The sequence below is a fragment of the Archocentrus centrarchus genome, chromosome 11, assembly GCF_007364275.1.
Source record: "Archocentrus centrarchus isolate MPI-CPG fArcCen1 chromosome 11, fArcCen1, whole genome shotgun sequence".
In the NCBI taxonomy this organism is placed as follows: Eukaryota; Metazoa; Chordata; class Actinopteri; order Cichliformes; family Cichlidae; genus Archocentrus; species Archocentrus centrarchus.
In genome coordinates this window covers 6,087,143-6,104,448 of record NC_044356.1, presented here as the reverse complement: position 1 = coordinate 6,104,448, position 17,306 = coordinate 6,087,143, and positions in this window count along the sequence as shown.

Genomic DNA, 17,306 nt, shown 5'->3' with positions numbered 1-17,306 from the left:
ACAGACACACGGCACTTTGAGGACACCTTCCAAGCGGGCAGGATTAAACCGAACCTCTGCAGGGAGGAAATCCTGGCCTTACACGCACTTAAAAATGATAAAAACATCATCATTAAGCCAGCGGACAAAGGCAGTGCAGTGGTGATCATGGACAGGGACCAGTATCTATGGGAGGGTCACAGACAACTACAAGATATCAATTATTACACCAAATTACCAGCACCCATCTACCCTCAAACAACCCAAATCATTAAGCCCATTATTGACAAATTATTAGAGAAGAAATTCATCAATTTAAAGCAAAAAAACTATTTATTAGGCAACCCACAGCCCAGAGCCAGATTTTTCTATTTACTCCCCAAGATTCATAAAGACCCGACTAAATGGAGTAAACCACACGAAATTCCCCCAGGAAGGCCAATAGTCTCTGACTGTGGCAGTGAAACCTACTTCACCGCAGAGTACATTGATCACTTCCTCAACCCACTATCAGTCAGGCACGCCAGCTACATCAGGGATACCTACGATTTCATAGATAAAATCAAACGATTGCATATCCCTTCAGAGGCCATCCTTTTCACTATGGACGTGGATAGCCTCTACACGAATATTGACATTGAGGAAGGCATACAGGCCGTCAAGAACATTTTCACAAAGTACCGGGATAAAAAGAGGCCCGACAAAGAACTCCTCCAACTTTTAGATATTAATTTGAGGAGAAATGACTTTGAATTTAATGGAGAATATTATCTACAAATCAAAGGTACGGCCATGGGCAAGAAATTCGCACCAGCCTATGCAAACATCTTCATGGCTGAGTGGGAGACTGCTGCTTTAGCATCTTGCCCCAAAAAGCCCCTGTACTATTATAGGTTCCTTGATGATATCTGGGGTGTCTGGCCTCACCCTTTGGAGGACTTTGATGAGTTCCTGATGACTCTTAATAACCACAACCCATCCATAAAATTGAAAGCAACCACCAATTGTGCCACAGTGGACTTCCTAGACACCACCACATTCAAAGGCCCTAATTTTTGCACAACTAACAGATTGGTGACCAAGGTCTTTTTCAAGGAGACGGACACACACGCTCTACTCCATAAAAACAGTTATCATCCACGGCACACCTTTGCAGGCCTTGTGAAATCCCAACTTTTGAGATTCCACAGAATATGTAGCCACAAGGATGATTTCATATCGGCCACAAAAACGCTATTTACAGCATTGAGCACTAGAGGCTATAGCCGCTCCTTTTTAAGATCAAGCCTTAAGACATTTCTAATACAGAAACCTATCCAAATCTCCTCAGTTATTCCCCTGGTCACCACATATTCCCTACCAGCAGTCAAACTGGTCAAGGCACTCCGGAAAAACTTCAATAACATAATTGACCAGTCAGGGACCCTCCAGGATCACAGGGTCATTGCTGCATTCCGAAAAAATAAAAACCTACAAGATTACTTGGTCAGGGCCAAAGTTAAATCCCTAATAACCCGAGGACCCAAAGGCCATACGGACTTCTATTCTCAACAAAGGTGGATCCGCAGCAAAAGCAATAACCGGGTCTTCAAAAACTTGGCATGGGGGGACCCCCATACCAAAAATTGTGTATATTTGATCACTTGCTCAAGATGTGGGATCCAATATGTTGGTGAAACCAAGAACACGTTGCTGACCAGGTTCACTCAACATCGCTATAATGTTTTAAGGCAGAAGGAGACTAATACTCCTCTGGTTCACCATTTTTTACAACATGGATGGCCGTCGGTGAAAGCCTCGGTCATCCAACACAACCCAAACTGGTCTGCAGCACAAAGACTGCGAGCAGAAAGGGTTTGGATAACAAAACTAGACACAATACACCCACGAGGCCTGAACCTCAAATAAATTAGGCCCCAATAATCTTGAGTCCATCAAATTCAATGATTGATGCAACCAAAACCTGTGGATATAAAACATGATTGGCAAACCCCATCCCAAATTTACAAACCCAATTCGGAACATTTAGACCCTAAATCTAACCAATATTGATTTGGCCCCAACCCCGATCACAATGATAATTGGACCCTAAAATCCCACCCAGGACACTTGGCCCTAACCCTAACCCCAACCCCCTAACCCTAACCCCTACCCTAACCCTAACCCTAACCTCCCTAACCCTAACCCTAACCCAGGGGTCACCGGGCCCTAACCCCAACCAGGTGTCACCGGGCCCTCACCCCAGTCAGGGGTCACCGGGCCCTAACCCCAACCAGGTGTCACCGGGCCCTCACCTCAACCAGGGGTCACCGGGCCCTAACCCCAACCAGGTGTCACCGGGCCCTCACCCTAACCAGGGGTCACCGGGCCCTAATCAGGGGTCACGTAACCACAGTGGGGTCACATAATGACGCAACCAAAACCTGTGGATGCAAAACATGATTGGCAAACCCCATCCCAAATTTACAAACCCAATTCGGAACATCTTGACCCTAAATCTAACCAATATTGATTTGGCCCCAACCCCGATCACAATGATAATTGGACCCTAAAATCCCACCCAGGACACTTGGCCCTAACCCTAACCCCCTAACCCTAACCCCCTAACCCTAACCCCCTAACCCTCACCCCTACCCTAACCCTAACCCCCCTAACCCTAACCCTAACCCAGGGGTCACCGGGCCCTAACCCCAACCAGGTGTTACCGGGCCCTCACCCCAGCCAGGGGTCACCGGGCCTTAACCCCAACCAGGTGTCACCGGGCCCTCACCCTAACCAGGGGTCACCGGGCCTTAATCAGGGGTCACGTGACCACAGTGGGGTCGCATAATGATTTGGGGACCGGGATGTGGGTCTGGTTCCGACCTGGCTTGCCACGGGAAGGGCCAGCGCATAATCCCGGTGTCATAGTGACACCGGGATTCAATTTTTTGATTTCCTAACCCTAACCCTAACCCTAACCCTAACCCTAACCCTAACCCTAACCCTAACCCTACCCTAACCCTAACCCCCTAACCCTAACCCTAACCCCCCCCTAACCCTAACCCTAACCCCTAACCCTAACCCTAACCCCCCCTAAACAAACACATAGTCATTAAGCCAGCAGATAAGGGGAGCACAGTTGTTATCCTAAACAGGGATCAATATGTATTGGAAGCCAGACGTCAACTGGATGACACCACGTATTATAGGAAATTAAATGCACCAATTTACCTAAATACGGTGCCAATGGTACACCAAATTATTAATCAGTTGTATGGAAAGGGTTTCATCAATTACAAACAAACACAATATTTAAAGGGGGAATTAGAACCCAGAACCAGGAGATTCTACATCCTACCTAAGATCCACAAAGACCCCGAAAAGTGGACAGTACCATTCAAAATACCTCCGGGGAGACCCATTGTCTCCGACTGTGGGAGTGAAACTTATCAGACAGCGGAGTATATAGATTTTTTTCTTAATCCCCTTTCAGTAAAACATCCTTCATATGTAAAAGACACATATCATTTCATCAGTAAGGTTAAAAATTTTAAAATTCCACAAAATTCATCATTTTTTACAATTGATATAGACAGTTTGTACACTAACATTGATACAGAGGCAGGATTAAAAGCAGTTAAAAAAGTTTTCAGGCTATACCCCCAACAAGACCGACCGGATCAGGAACTACTAAAACTCTTAGAAATTAATTTAACGAGAAACGACTTTGAATTTGATAACAAATATTATCTCCAAATTAAAGGGGTGGCCATGGGGAAAAAGTTTGCCCCAGCATATGCTAATATATTCATGGCGGATTGGGAGGAAAATGCACTAGGCAAATGCCAGAAAAAGCCTTTCTTATATTTAAGGTACTTGGATGACATATTTGGAATTTGGACACATTCGCATTCGGAATTTATACATTTCATAAACATATTGGACACTTACGATCCCTCCATTCGATTAAAACACAAATTTGACCAACAATCAGTGGACTTTTTAGACACGACGGTTTACAAAGGAAACCACTTCCAGGATACACAAACACTGGACATCAAAGTTTATTTTAAGGAAACAGACACACACTCATTGCTCTTTAAAACCAGTTGGCATCCAAAACACACTTACAGGGGACTGGTTAAGTCACAATTGCTCAGATTCAAGAGGATTTGTACTCAGGAGTCGGATTTCAGAGCCGCAGTCAAAACCCTCTTTGGGGCACTTAGAAACAGGGCTTACTCCAGAACGTTCTTGAGACATTGCCTCAAAAACTTTCAAAACCAGAAACCAAAAACTCTTAAGGAGTTTATTCCATTAATCACTAAGTTCTCATCGTCAAGTGCCATGTTGAACAATAAACTCAAGAATAACTATCGCTCCATAATAGAACAGCAGGGGTTACTGAAGACCCATCAGGTGATCTCGGCTTATAGGAGAAATAAGAATCTGAGAGATTACCTGGTAAGAGCGAAACTCCAATCGATACAACCACCCAATAAAACCAGGGTCTTAGCAGATTCCTTTCTCAAGTTACAATATATACAAAACACATGTAACAAGACCATTTTCAAAATTTCACAAACTTTCAGACCACAAACTTCCAATTGTGTTTATTTAATTTTCTGTTCCCAATGTGACAAAAGGTACATTGGCGAAACCAAAAATTCCATATCAACAAGACTAACGCAACACAAATACAATATTAGAAACAAGAAAGAAAGCCACACGCCCTTGGTTAGACATTTTTTGGCACATGGATCGGACCGCCTAAGGGTAGCGGGGATTCAGAGTAACTCTAGTTGGACTGATGCTGAACGGAAAAAGATAGAAAGAAAATGGATACGTCTATTGGGCACCAAAAGCCCACGGGGCCTTAATGCCTAGATTGGTGTACCCAAGTTGAATCCCAAACCCGGAACCCCAAATCATAACCCCAATCCCTAACCACCTAGGCCCCCATCCAAACCCCAGCCCTTTACCCCTACCCTTACCCCAACCCTAATCCTAACCCTAACCCCAACCCTTATTCCTAACCCCAATCCCCTTCCCCAATCCTAACCCCAATCCCTTTCCCCAACCCTTATCCCCAACCCTTATCCCTAACCCCATTTCCTAACCCTAACCCCAATCCCTTTCCCCAACCCTAATCCCCAACTCTTATCCCTTACCCCATCCCGTAACCCTCACCCCTATTCCTAACCCTAACCCCAATCCCTTTCCCCAACCCTAATTCCCAACCCTTATCCCTTACCCTAACCCCATTCCCTAACCCTAACCCCTATTCCTAATCCTAACCCTAACCCCAATCCCTTTCCCCAAACCCAATCCCCAACCCTTATCCCTAACCCTAACCCCATTCCCTAACCCTAACCCCTATTCCTAACCCTAACCCTAACCCCAATCCCTTTCCCCAAACCTAATCCCCAACCCTTATCCCTAACCTTAACCCCATTTCCTAACCCTAACCCCAATCCCTTTCCCCAACCCTTATCCCTAACCCTAACCCCATTCCCTAACCCTAACCCTTATTCCTAACCCTAACCCCAATCCCTTTCCCTAACCCTAATCCCCAACCCTTATCCCTAACCCTAACCCCATTCCCTAACCCTAACCCCTACCTACCCTTACCCCTAATGATGGGCATCAGAAAAACAATTTAATTCAAAACTACGTTTTTTTTCAAAAATAAGTTTAAAAATAAGTTTAAAAATAAGTCTAATAACAATTAATTTAAAGATGGGGTTAACACATGATATAATAAATAATAGGCTAAAAATTATCCCTAGAGTATACATTTTAATAATTTGATGATAATAATGGGGTTAAAAATGTAATAGTTAAAAATGTAATAGTTAAAAAACAGTATATTATGCAAAATGCTCACAAATAGCTTCTACATTAAGAATACATTCAATAGTTTAAAGTTTGAATTACAAGAATAAAAATTTATTATAAAAACAACACAATTAAAATTCATTACAAAAATAACACAATTAAAATTTATTACATACATACCTTTTAAATAGTTTAGTTAATTTCTTTCAATTCATACATTTCAATTCATACAAATTAGTGAAAGGCGTTAAAAACAATTATCAGTTGAGTTCATTTTCTTTTTGGGAAAACAGTTTCTAAAACAGCGAACAGCATTAGTCAGCTCATTCTCGCTCGAACCATTGAGGGAGACACATTGCGGAGCGAAGTCACAGAAGCCTTTTTCTTTTATTGCAGTGTGCCTAGGCCTGAAGAAGACCTCTTGAGGTCGAAACGTTGCCGGTGGGCACACTAACAATTGGTTTTTTTTCCAAAAATCAAAAACAATTTCTTTCTAAAAAACAACAACAAAAACATATTTTTTTCTTTTTTTCTTTTCTTTTCTTTTTTAATTGAATTCGGCTTATATTTTCATACATATCTTTTTTAATAGATAGTATTTAGCACACATAACAATACATTAACATAACAAAGGCGACTCCAAAACCACCATGGGGTGGAATGATGAGGCCCAGGGATGGACCGTGGTGCGTTATGGGAGACGACGCCAACTCTCCCATCAACGTGACCAGAGTCGAGGTGGCGGGGGGAACCGTGGGATGGACCGTGCACCTGCCGGCACTGTTCGGGGCCGGAGACATTCCCCTATCCCTAACCCCCTAACCCTACCCTAACCCTAACCCTAACCCTTCCCTTCCCTCTTTCCTAAACCTAACCTCTTCTCCCCTTCTCCCTTCTTCCCTCCCCCTCTCCTTCCCTAACCCTAACCTTTCCCTTCCCTCTTTCCTAAACCTAACCTCTCCTCCCCTTCTCCATTCCAACCCTAACCTCCCTCCCCCTCTCCTTCCCTAACCCTAACCTTTCCCTTCCCTCTTTCCTAAACCTAACCTCTCCTCCCCTTCTCCCTTCTTCCCTCCCCCTCTTCTTCCCTAACCCTAACCTTTCCCTCCCCTCTTTCCTAAACCTAACCTCTCCTCCCCTTCTCTACATTCTTACCCTAAACAACCCCCCCCCCCCCCCCCCCCCCCTCCCCCCCAACCCTCCAACCCTCTCCTCTAACCCTAATCTTTGACCCCTGGAGAAATTACCCGAGTTCCGACCCTTTCTTAACCCTGACCAGGGATCCACATGTCGGGGATAGGTGAGCGGTGGAGACCAGGAGTGGGATGGACTGTGCCTTAAGTTCTGCCGCCTACGGCGGCAGAGCTTACAATTTTGTTTCCCCTAACCCCCTAACCCTAACCCTAACCCTAACCCCCTAACCCTAACCCAACCAGGGGGTCATCGGGCCCTAACCCTAACCAGGGGGCCATCGGGCCCTAACCCCAACCAGGTGTCACCGGGCCCTCACCCCAACCAGGTGTCACCGGGCCCTAACCCCAACCAGGTGTCACCGGGCCCTAACCCCAACCAGGGGTCACCGGGCCCTAATCAGGGGTCACGTGACCACAGTGGGGTCACATAATGATTTGGGAACCTGGATGTGGGTCGGGTTCCGACCTGGCTTGCCACGGGAAGGGCCAGCGCATAATCCCGGTGTCATAGTGACACCGGGATTCAATTTTTTGATTTCCTAATCTAGCCAGTGCCTCCCGTATAAAGCTGGGGGAGCCTTGACCCATCCCGGAACCCTGAAACATCTCTTACTACCACAATGTATATGGTTTTGGACTCAGTATTATTGAGAATATCAGAAATTCCTTCTCTAAACTTAATTTGGCAAGTGGTCAATTGAAATCAGTGGATACGGTCAGTAGGAGTCAATATTAGTGTCCAATAACTTCCTGTGAGACTGCAGCATAAATAGAATAAAACAATAATTGGTTAAAAAACAGCTAATTTGGGGTTAAATTCATTGGATGTGGTGTTATATGATTAAAAAATTAAAATGTGATCATCACAAATTTTCAAACACGATTGGAAGGAGTGGCAAAATTTCATTTATTTGGAATTCATACAAAAAACCTACAAACAAAATATATATAAAAACAATTTATATATGCAGGAAGTAATGTAATGCAAGAATACATGATCGCAAACAATTTAACATGATTTATTTATTCCAAAATCCAGTAGGAAACAGGAGAGTGGAAACTCAGATTGATACACTCTGCTGTGTCTTTTTTCTTGCTGCTCTCTCCTCCTCTCTTTTTCTCCACCACAGCAGGACACGCCCCCTGCACTTAAAAGCCCCGGCTGCAGCAATCTGCTCTTCAGACCACACTCACACACGGAAGAGAACGCATCTCCGTAACATCCTGACACTAGCTTCACGGCCGTTTCTCGTGCTTTTCTTCGAGCAAGCAACCTGAAGAAGGTCTTTATAAAGACCGAAACGTCGTTTCCAGCTTGCTCTTTAAAACGTAACAAGCTAATTAATTTAGCTTGCTCTCCAAAACACAGTGAGCTAATCACCTTAGCTTGCTCGCTAACACGCAGCAGGCTAACGTCGTGGCTCGCTTCTCGAAAACCAGGAAGCGTGACTCCGACATGGATCGTAGACGGAACCAGGACGAATGGACCGTGGTGTCTTATCGACGCGGGCGTGCCAGATATGGCCGCAGCAGGCAACGTCGCAATATTGCACCGCGGAGCCCTTCTCCCGTCCCCCGCTACCATGATAGCCGCGTCCGCCCGAGCTATGCGTCTGTCACCCGACGGGGACAACGCCGTGGCGGAGCACAGGATGCACAGCATCGCTATCGAGAGCCAGGCCCTACGGCGACAGAGCTTATAATTTTCTGTTTCCCCTAACCCAAACCCTGGAAAAATTAAAATTAAAATTGGACAGGGATAAAAAAGGAAAAAGGGACGGGAAATTGGACATACAAACAGAGGGAAAGACAATCAAAGGACATGTAGGGGAGCCTAAGGGCAGACAATAGGGGGTGCCAAAAAACAAAGAAAGGCCGTACACAAAGCATAAAAATAAAGGTCAGAACATAAAACAAAAAGGAGACCTACGGAAAGCAAGAAATAAAGGCCAGAACAGAAAGGTATAAATAGGACTGTAGGGGAGCCAAAGCAGGCAGACAGAGGGGATGCCAGAAACAAAGGAGGAGGAGAAAGAACAGAGGGAAAGAAAGAACAAAACGAAAAACAAACTAAAATAATCTTGAGCCAGAGCCTGAAGAAGGCCAATAAAGGCCAATAAAGGCCGAAACGTCGCGGCGGCTCAAGAAGAAGCATGCAAGCCCAAGACGGGCAATTTTTTGATCCAGGGTGGGGACCAGCTTCCCGACCCCGATGGACCGTGCATTACGGGGGGTTTCCCCTCGTTACTTACCTCAACCTAACCCCTGTACCTAACCCTAACAAAAACACATTTTTGGTCATGTTCTGGAACCATGTCATGTTGGGTGTCTAACAGCTCGGCACGACGCCCCGACCACGCAGAACCAACTCCCGTCTCGATTGGACCCTCCTACCCGGAAGGGGACCAAGTGTGAGAAATGAATGGGAGTCTATGGCAGCTATAGGAAGGGCAGGGCCTAGGCCTACCAAACTTGGTGGGTGGGTAGGACGTCTCCAACACACCCTCTGTGCCAAGTATGGTCACCCTGGCACTTATACTTTTTGAGTTATTTCAAATGACCAAAAATTTCAAATGAATGGGAGTCAATGGCAGCTACATGAAGGAAACGGACCACACCCACCAAACTTGGTGGACATGTAGAGCCCCTCAGACAGACTCTCTGTGCGAAATTTGGTATGCCTAACACTTATACTTCTTGAGTTATTTTGAGTGACCATTTGCGAAAAATGGTTTTCATCCTATATCCCTAACCCCTATACCTAAGGCTAACAAAAACCCATTTTTGGTCATGTTCTGGAACCATGTCAAGTTGGGTGTCTAACAGCTCGGCACGACGCCCCGAGCACGCAGAACCAACTCCCGTCTCGATTGGACACTCCTACCCGGAAGGGGACCAAGTGGGAGAAATGAATGGGAGTCTATGGCAGCTATAGGAAGGGCAGGGCCTAGGATTACCAAACTTGGTGGGCGCGTAGGACATCTAAAACACATCCTCTGTGCAAAGTATGGTCACCCTGGCACTTACACTTTTTGAGTTATTTCAAGTGCCCAAAAATTTCAAATGAATGGGAGTCAATGGCAGCTACATAAAGGAAACATACCACACCCACCAAACTTTGTGGACATGTAGAGCCCCTCAGACAGACTCTCTATGCCAAATTTGGTCCGCCTAACACTTATAGTTTTCGAGTTATTCAAAGTGCCCATTTGACAAAGATGGTTTTCATCCCTTATACCCTAACCCTAACCCAAATGGACCAAGTTGGGGAGGGTCACGTCTCATTTACAACAAAACCTAACCCTAACCCTAACCCTCCCTCATAAGAGTTGTGATAATTTGCGTGTGACTACTATACCAAGACACTCAAATTTATCCAAAGCTAACCTGAATGGAGTTTTTCGCAGGCGATCCATATCTACAGCCTCCGACAACGGCATAATTTCAGTTTTTGTCCAATTTATCTGATATCCTGAAAAAGTACCAAATTCCTTTATCAGTTGAAGTAAAGGTACAATTGAGGTCTTTGGTTTTGAAATAAACAAAACATCATCAGCATAAGCTGAAAATTTATGAGGAACCCCATGGTGTGTTATTGGTAATATATCAGAACTTAGACGTATACGAGCAGCCAAAGGTTCTAGAGCCAAGGCAATAATAAAGGGAGAAATAGGATCTCCTTGGTGGCTGTAGCTCAGTAGGTAGAGCAGGTCACCTACTGATCGGAAGGTCAGCGGTTCGAATCCTGGCTACTCCGGGCTACATGCCAATGTATCCTTGGGCAAGATACTTAACCCCAAGTTGCTCTCCGACCGTTCTGTCGGAGTATGAATGTGTGTGAATGTTAGGTAATTAAAAGCACTTAGCTTCGTAAAAATGGAAGTGCTTGTATGAATGGGAGTGCATGGGTGAATGCAAACCGGTTGTATAAGCGCTTTGAGTGCTCTGACTGAGTAGAAAAGCGCTATATAAGAACTAGTCCATTTACCATTTACCATTACTTGACATGTACCTCTATATAACCAAAAGGGTTTTGATATATTATTATTAGTCCTTACTGATGCTGTTGGTTCTTTGTACAAAATTCTAATCCAATTAATAAAAGACTCACCAAATCCAAATTTAGATAGCACCATGAACATATATGGCCACTCAACCTGATCAAATGCCCTCTCTGCATCCAAAGCCATCACCACGTAGTCTTCTGACCCCCTATCAGGACTATATATAAGGTTAAATAATCTACGTAAATTAAAAAAAATATGTCTATTGGGAATAAACCCAGTTTGATCAGGATATATAAGTTTAGAGATATGCTCTTTAAGACGGTTCGATAAGATTTTTGTCAATATTTTAGTCTCAACCAGGAGGAGAGAAATGGGTCGATATGATGTGATTAACTGCGGATCTCGATCCTTTTTTAGAATCAGATTAGAATGAGATTATGCCTTGATACATAGAACCTGCTAATGAGTCAGATAATTTTGAATAATTAAACATACACAGCAGTAAAGGAGACAGTAATGTAGTATAGGTCTTATAAAACTTCGCCCCAAAGCCATTGGGTCCAGGGCCTTTATTATTCGAGAGCTGTTGAATAGCTGCCTTGTGTCATGCCCGGGGAGGAAACGGGCGAGGAAGGGCAAACACGCAGGACACCAGAGGTAAACATCACTAAAAAAAAAGGGATTTATTTAAGCAGGGAAAAACAAATACAAAAATCTTGGAAGGGAGACGACGGGCAGACACAGGGAACACAGGGGCACAGGGAACACACGGGCACACAACATCAACGACGCGACAACAGGCAGAGAACACGCAGGACTTAAATACACAGAAGGGCTGATGAGGGAAGAGGAAACAGGTGGGAACACAGGTGACACTGATAACTAAGACGAGACCAGAGGGAAGCAAAACTAAATACAACAGACAGGGGCTGGACGAATATCAAAATAAAACAGGAAGTATGACAAGGGAACAGAGACGCAAACCTGACACAGAATACAGAGAGACACAAGGAACTACAAATAACTGAGGGCAAATACAAAAGATAACAAAACAACTTGAGAAAACGGAAACCATACCAAGAAAACAAAAAACACTGGGCCACCGGCCCAGGATATGACAGTACCCCCCCCCTCAAAGGCTGGCTCCTGACGGCCAAGACAAGAAACAAAAAACCAGACCAGGGCGGGAGGCGGGGGACCAGGAAGGAGGGCTCGAAACAAAAACAAAACCAAGCAGGGGGCAACAAGGTCCGGGAACAAAAACCAAAACACAAAGAAACACTGGGGCAATGCCAGAGCACGAGGGCAAAAAAAAAAAAAAAAAACAATAAGCAAAAGGAACAGAATAAACAAAAGCAATGGCACAAGGCCGAACAACAGTCCAAGAACAAGAACAAAACACGGGGATGAGAAGGAAAAAACAGGACGAAACAAAAAGCGACGGCACAAGGCCGGATAGCTCCGATGTCAAATACAGGGGTCAAACACAAGGAACAGCTCAGGAGCTATAACAAAACAAAAACAGCAACCGGCAAAGGGGAAAAAACAGTCCACAGTTCAGGAGAGTTCAGGGGAAGGTCAAAAACAGAGACCACAGTCCAAGAGGCCGCAGAGGCCAAGGGCAACAAAGTCCCAACGAGGGAGGCCGACCGCGCTCCCAGCGGCGGCGGCGACGAGGAGAAAACACTGGAGGCCGACCGCGCTCCCAGCGGCGGCGGCGACGACGTGGAGGAGACACTGGAGGCCGACCGCGCTCCCAGCGGCGGCGGCGACGACGTGGAGGAGACACTGGAGGCCGACCGCGCTCCCAGCGGCGGCGGCGACGACGTGGAGGAGACACTGGAGGCCGACCGCGCTCCCAGCGGCGGCGGCGACGACGTGGAGGAGACACTGGAGGCCGACCCCGGGGCATGCGGTGGCGGCGACGGGGAGCAGGCACTGGAGGCCGACCGCGGGGCATGCGGCGGCGGAGACGGGCGACCCCGGGCTCTGGTGGGGAACCCTCGGGCGGCGCGGAGCGCTCGGACTGAGCGGGACCCCCTGGCGCGGAGCGCTCGGACTGAGCGGAGACCCCCACCGGCTCGGACTGAGCGGGACCCCCTGGCTCGGAGCACTCGGACTGAGCGGAGACCCCCACCAGCTCGGACTGAGCGGGACCCCCTGGCTCGGAGCGCTCAGACTGAGCGGAGACCCCCAACGGCTCGGACTGAGCGGGACCCTCTGGCTCGGAGCGCTCGGACTGAGCGGGACCCTCTGGCTCGGAGTGCTCGGACTGAGTGGGACCCTCTGGCTCGGAGCGCTCGGACTGAGCGGAGACCCCCGGCGGCACGAACACTGGATGTGCAGGCTGGGGCTGCTTTGCCGGGCACAGTTCGGGTGAGTCTGACGGTGAGGAGGATGGTGACCGGGGAGCTGACTGGGAACCTGACTGGGAAGGAACTGACACTGGAGGAACTGACACTGGAGGAACTGACGGAGTGCTAGGGTGAACAGACATTAGGGAAACCGACTGTAGGCTAGAGGGGCCTGAGTGCGTGAAAACTGGCCGCGTGGAAGCAGGCCGGGAGACGACTGGCCGCGTGGAAGCAGGCCGGGAGACAACTGGCCGCGTGGAAGCAGGCCGGGAGACGACTGGCCGCGTGGAAGCAGGCCGGGAGACAACTGGCCGCGTGGAAGCAGGCCAGGAGACAGAAAGAGCAGACTGCGAGCTAGAGAGAGCAGGAGCTGAGGGAACTGGGACCAAAACCGAAGGAACTAAGACAGGGACTGAGGGAACTGACTGAGAGGGCACTGAAACAGCTGACACTGGGGACCGAGGGAGAGCGACTGGAGCTGACACTGGGGACCGAGGGAGAGCGACTGGAGCTGACTGAAGGCGAGGGAGAACGACTGGAGCTGACTGAAGGCGAGGGAGAGCGACTGGAGCTGACTGAAGGCGAGGGAGAGCGACTGGAGCTGACTGAAGGTGAGGGAGAGCTAACACTGGAGCTGCCTCTGCGGGAGCAGACTGCGTGGAAGCTGAGTGTGTGGAAACAGACCGAGAGCTAGGGAGATCAGGCTGCGTGGAAACTGACCGAGAGCTGGGGAGATCAGGCTGCGTGGAAACTGACCGAGAGCTGGGGAGATCAGGCTGCGTGGAAACTGACCGAGAGCTAGGGAGAGCTGGCTGCGTGGAAACTGACCGAGAGCTGGGGAGATCTGGCTGCGTGGAAACTGACCGAGAGCTGGGGAGATCTGGCTGCGTGGAAACTGACCGAGAGCTGGGGAGATCTGGCTGCGTGGAAACTGACCGAGAGCTAGGGAGATCTGGCTGCGTGGAAACTGACCGAGAGCTAGGGAGACCTGGCTGCGTGGAAACTGACCAAGAGCTAGGGAGATCTGGGTGCGTGGAAACTGACCGAGAGCTAGGGAGACCTGGCTGCGTGGAAACTGACCGAGAGCTAGGGAGACCTGGGTGCGTGGAAACTGACCGAGAGCTAGGGAGACCGGGCTGCGTGGAAACTGACCGAGAGCTAGGGAGACCGGGCTGCGTAGACTGGGACTGAGCTACAGCTGACTGAGAAGGCTGGGAATGAGCTGAGGCTGGGGCTACGGCTGACTGAGGGCGAGGGAGAGCCACCGAGGCTGACTGAGACCCTGCTGCTGCAGCTAACGCTGAAAACTGATGCGAAGGCTTGGACCTGGTTGCCCCCACCCGCGGAGCAGGAACGGATGCAGAGGTCAGCCCGTCCGTGGCTGCCCCCACCCGCGGAACAGGTGCGAGTGCAGAGGTCAGCCCGTCCGTGGCTGCCCCCACCCGCGGAACAGGTGCGAGTGCAGAGGTCAGCCCGTCCGTGGCTGCCCCCACCCGCGGAACAGGTGCGAGGGCAGAGGTCAGCCCGTCCGTGGCTGCCCCCACCCGCGGAACAGGTGCGAGGGCAGAGGTCAGCCCGTCCGTGGCTGCCCCCACCCGCGGAACAGGTACGGGTGCAGGGGGAGCTGGAGCTAAGGGAGCTGGAGCAGGGTGAGCAGAGGGAGCTGGAGCTAACTGAGGGGTCTGGGGCTGCGACTGAGGGGGAGCTGGATCTACAGCTGACTGGGAACACTGCGACTGAGGGGGAGCTGGAGCTACAGCTGACTGGGAACACTGCGACTGAGGGGGAGCTGGAGCGACAGCTGACTTGGAACACCGCGACTGAGGGGGAGCTGGAGCTACAGCTGACTGGGAACACTGCGACTGAGGGGGAGCTGGAGCGACAGCTGACTGGGAACACTGCGACTGAGGGGGAGCTGGAGCGACAGCTGACTTGGAACACCGCGACTGAGGGGGAGCTGGAGCTACAGCTGACTGGGAACACTGCGACTGAGGGGGAGCTGGAGCTACAGCTGACTGGGAACACCGCGACTGAGGGGGAGCTGGAGCTACAGCTGACTGGGAACACTGCGACTGAGGGGGAGCTGGAGCTACAGCTGACTTGGAACACCGCGACTGAGGGGGAGCTGGAGCTACAGCTGACTTGGAACACCGCGACTGAGGGGGAGCTGGAGCTACAGCTGACTGGGGCGGTGTACGATGACGCCGGGTGCGCTGCTTCCTTCGTGTTCTGTTAGAGTGGGAAGCACGATTCTCTGCATCCAGAATGTCCACTAGCAGAGGAGAATCAATGATTTCTACATCTTGCGGCAGCCAAGAGAGGTCTGGCTGCGTGACGGTGGTACTCACGGAGGTGGTGGCCTGTGCGTGAAGCGGTGACAATGTCCACGGCGTTATACCGCTCGGGTCCTGGGGAGAGGTGAGTGGAATGGAAGATGGCGGGGCCTGAGAGCAAGGCAGTGCTGGTGGCGATGAGGTGCCACGGAGAGGAGGAGACGAGGATAAGCCGTCTGGCTGCAGGAGAGGTGCATTAGCGATGGCTTGAAGAAAAAAATTTGAGTCCCTGCCCTGGACTGGGCGGCCAATATTGTGCAGTTCATATTGTAGGTTCTTTCGGAGCATGATTAATGAATGGGCAAGTGAAGCGATGTCAGGATGGGTGAGGAGCCAGGTGGAGGACGAAATAAGTCCACAACAGAAAGCTAACTGTATTAACCGGTGGTGACTGGTGGGGGCCTGAACAATTTTCTCGGAGAAATCCTTGAGCTCCAGGATCTTCTCTTCTTGCTCAGAGAGGGTCCTTATATCTGCGGGGTCCATAGTTTGTTCGCGTCGTTCTGTCATGCCCGGGGAGAAAACGGGCGAGGAAGGGCAAACACGCAGGACACCAGAGGTAAACATCACTAAAAAAAAAGGGATTTATTTAAGCAGGGAAAAACAAATACAAAAATCTTGGAAGGGAGACGACAGGCAGACACAGGGAACACAGGGAGCACAGGGAACACACGGGCACACAACATCAACGACGCGACAACAGGCAGAGAACACGCAGGACTTAAATACACAGAAGGGCTGATGAGGGAAGAGGAAACAGGTGGGAACACAGGTGACACTGATAACTAAGACGAGACCAGAGGGAAGCAAAACTAAATACAACAGACAGGGGCTGGACGAATATCAAAATAAAACAGGAAGTATGACAAGGGAACAGAGACGCAAACCTGACACAGAATACAGAGAGACACAAGGAACTACAAATAACTGAGGGCAAATACAAAAGATAACAAAACAACTTGAGAAAACGGAAACCATACCAAGAAAACATAAAACACTGGGCCACCGGCCCAGGATATGACACCTTGATCTCATCTAATGTGAAGTCTGCATCCAAATCTGCAACTGCCGCATCGTCTAATTTAGGAAGATTAAATTTTTCCAAAAAATCCTCAATTACCGATAAACTAGTTGAACATTTAGAGGTATAGAGATTAGAATAAAAATCCCTAAAGCACTCATTTATTTGCTGAGGATCTGTAATTATTTGTTCATTTTGATCATTAATTGAAAGTATTGTTTGTGATGCTCTTGTTTTTCTAAGCAAGCAATTTATGAGGTTTATCACCTAATTCAAAGAAGTTCTGCCTGCACTTCATACTTTGAAGGCAGACCTTTTTCCCAAGCAGAGAATTGTATTCACATTTTATTTTACTAATTTTGGCTAATAGTTCTTTGGATGGAGAAAGTCGGTAAGTTTATTCCAGCCGCTGCAAATTTGCTTCCAGGCCCTTTAAAGCCAGGTTGTGAAACTTGTTCCTAGACACAGTAAAAGATATAATATGGCCTCAAATTACCGTTTTCATACTCTCCCACAAAATAGCGTCATTAACGTCACCCTTATCATTATCATCAATGTAATCCAAAATATGCTTCTCCAGTTTCTTATGAAATGATTCA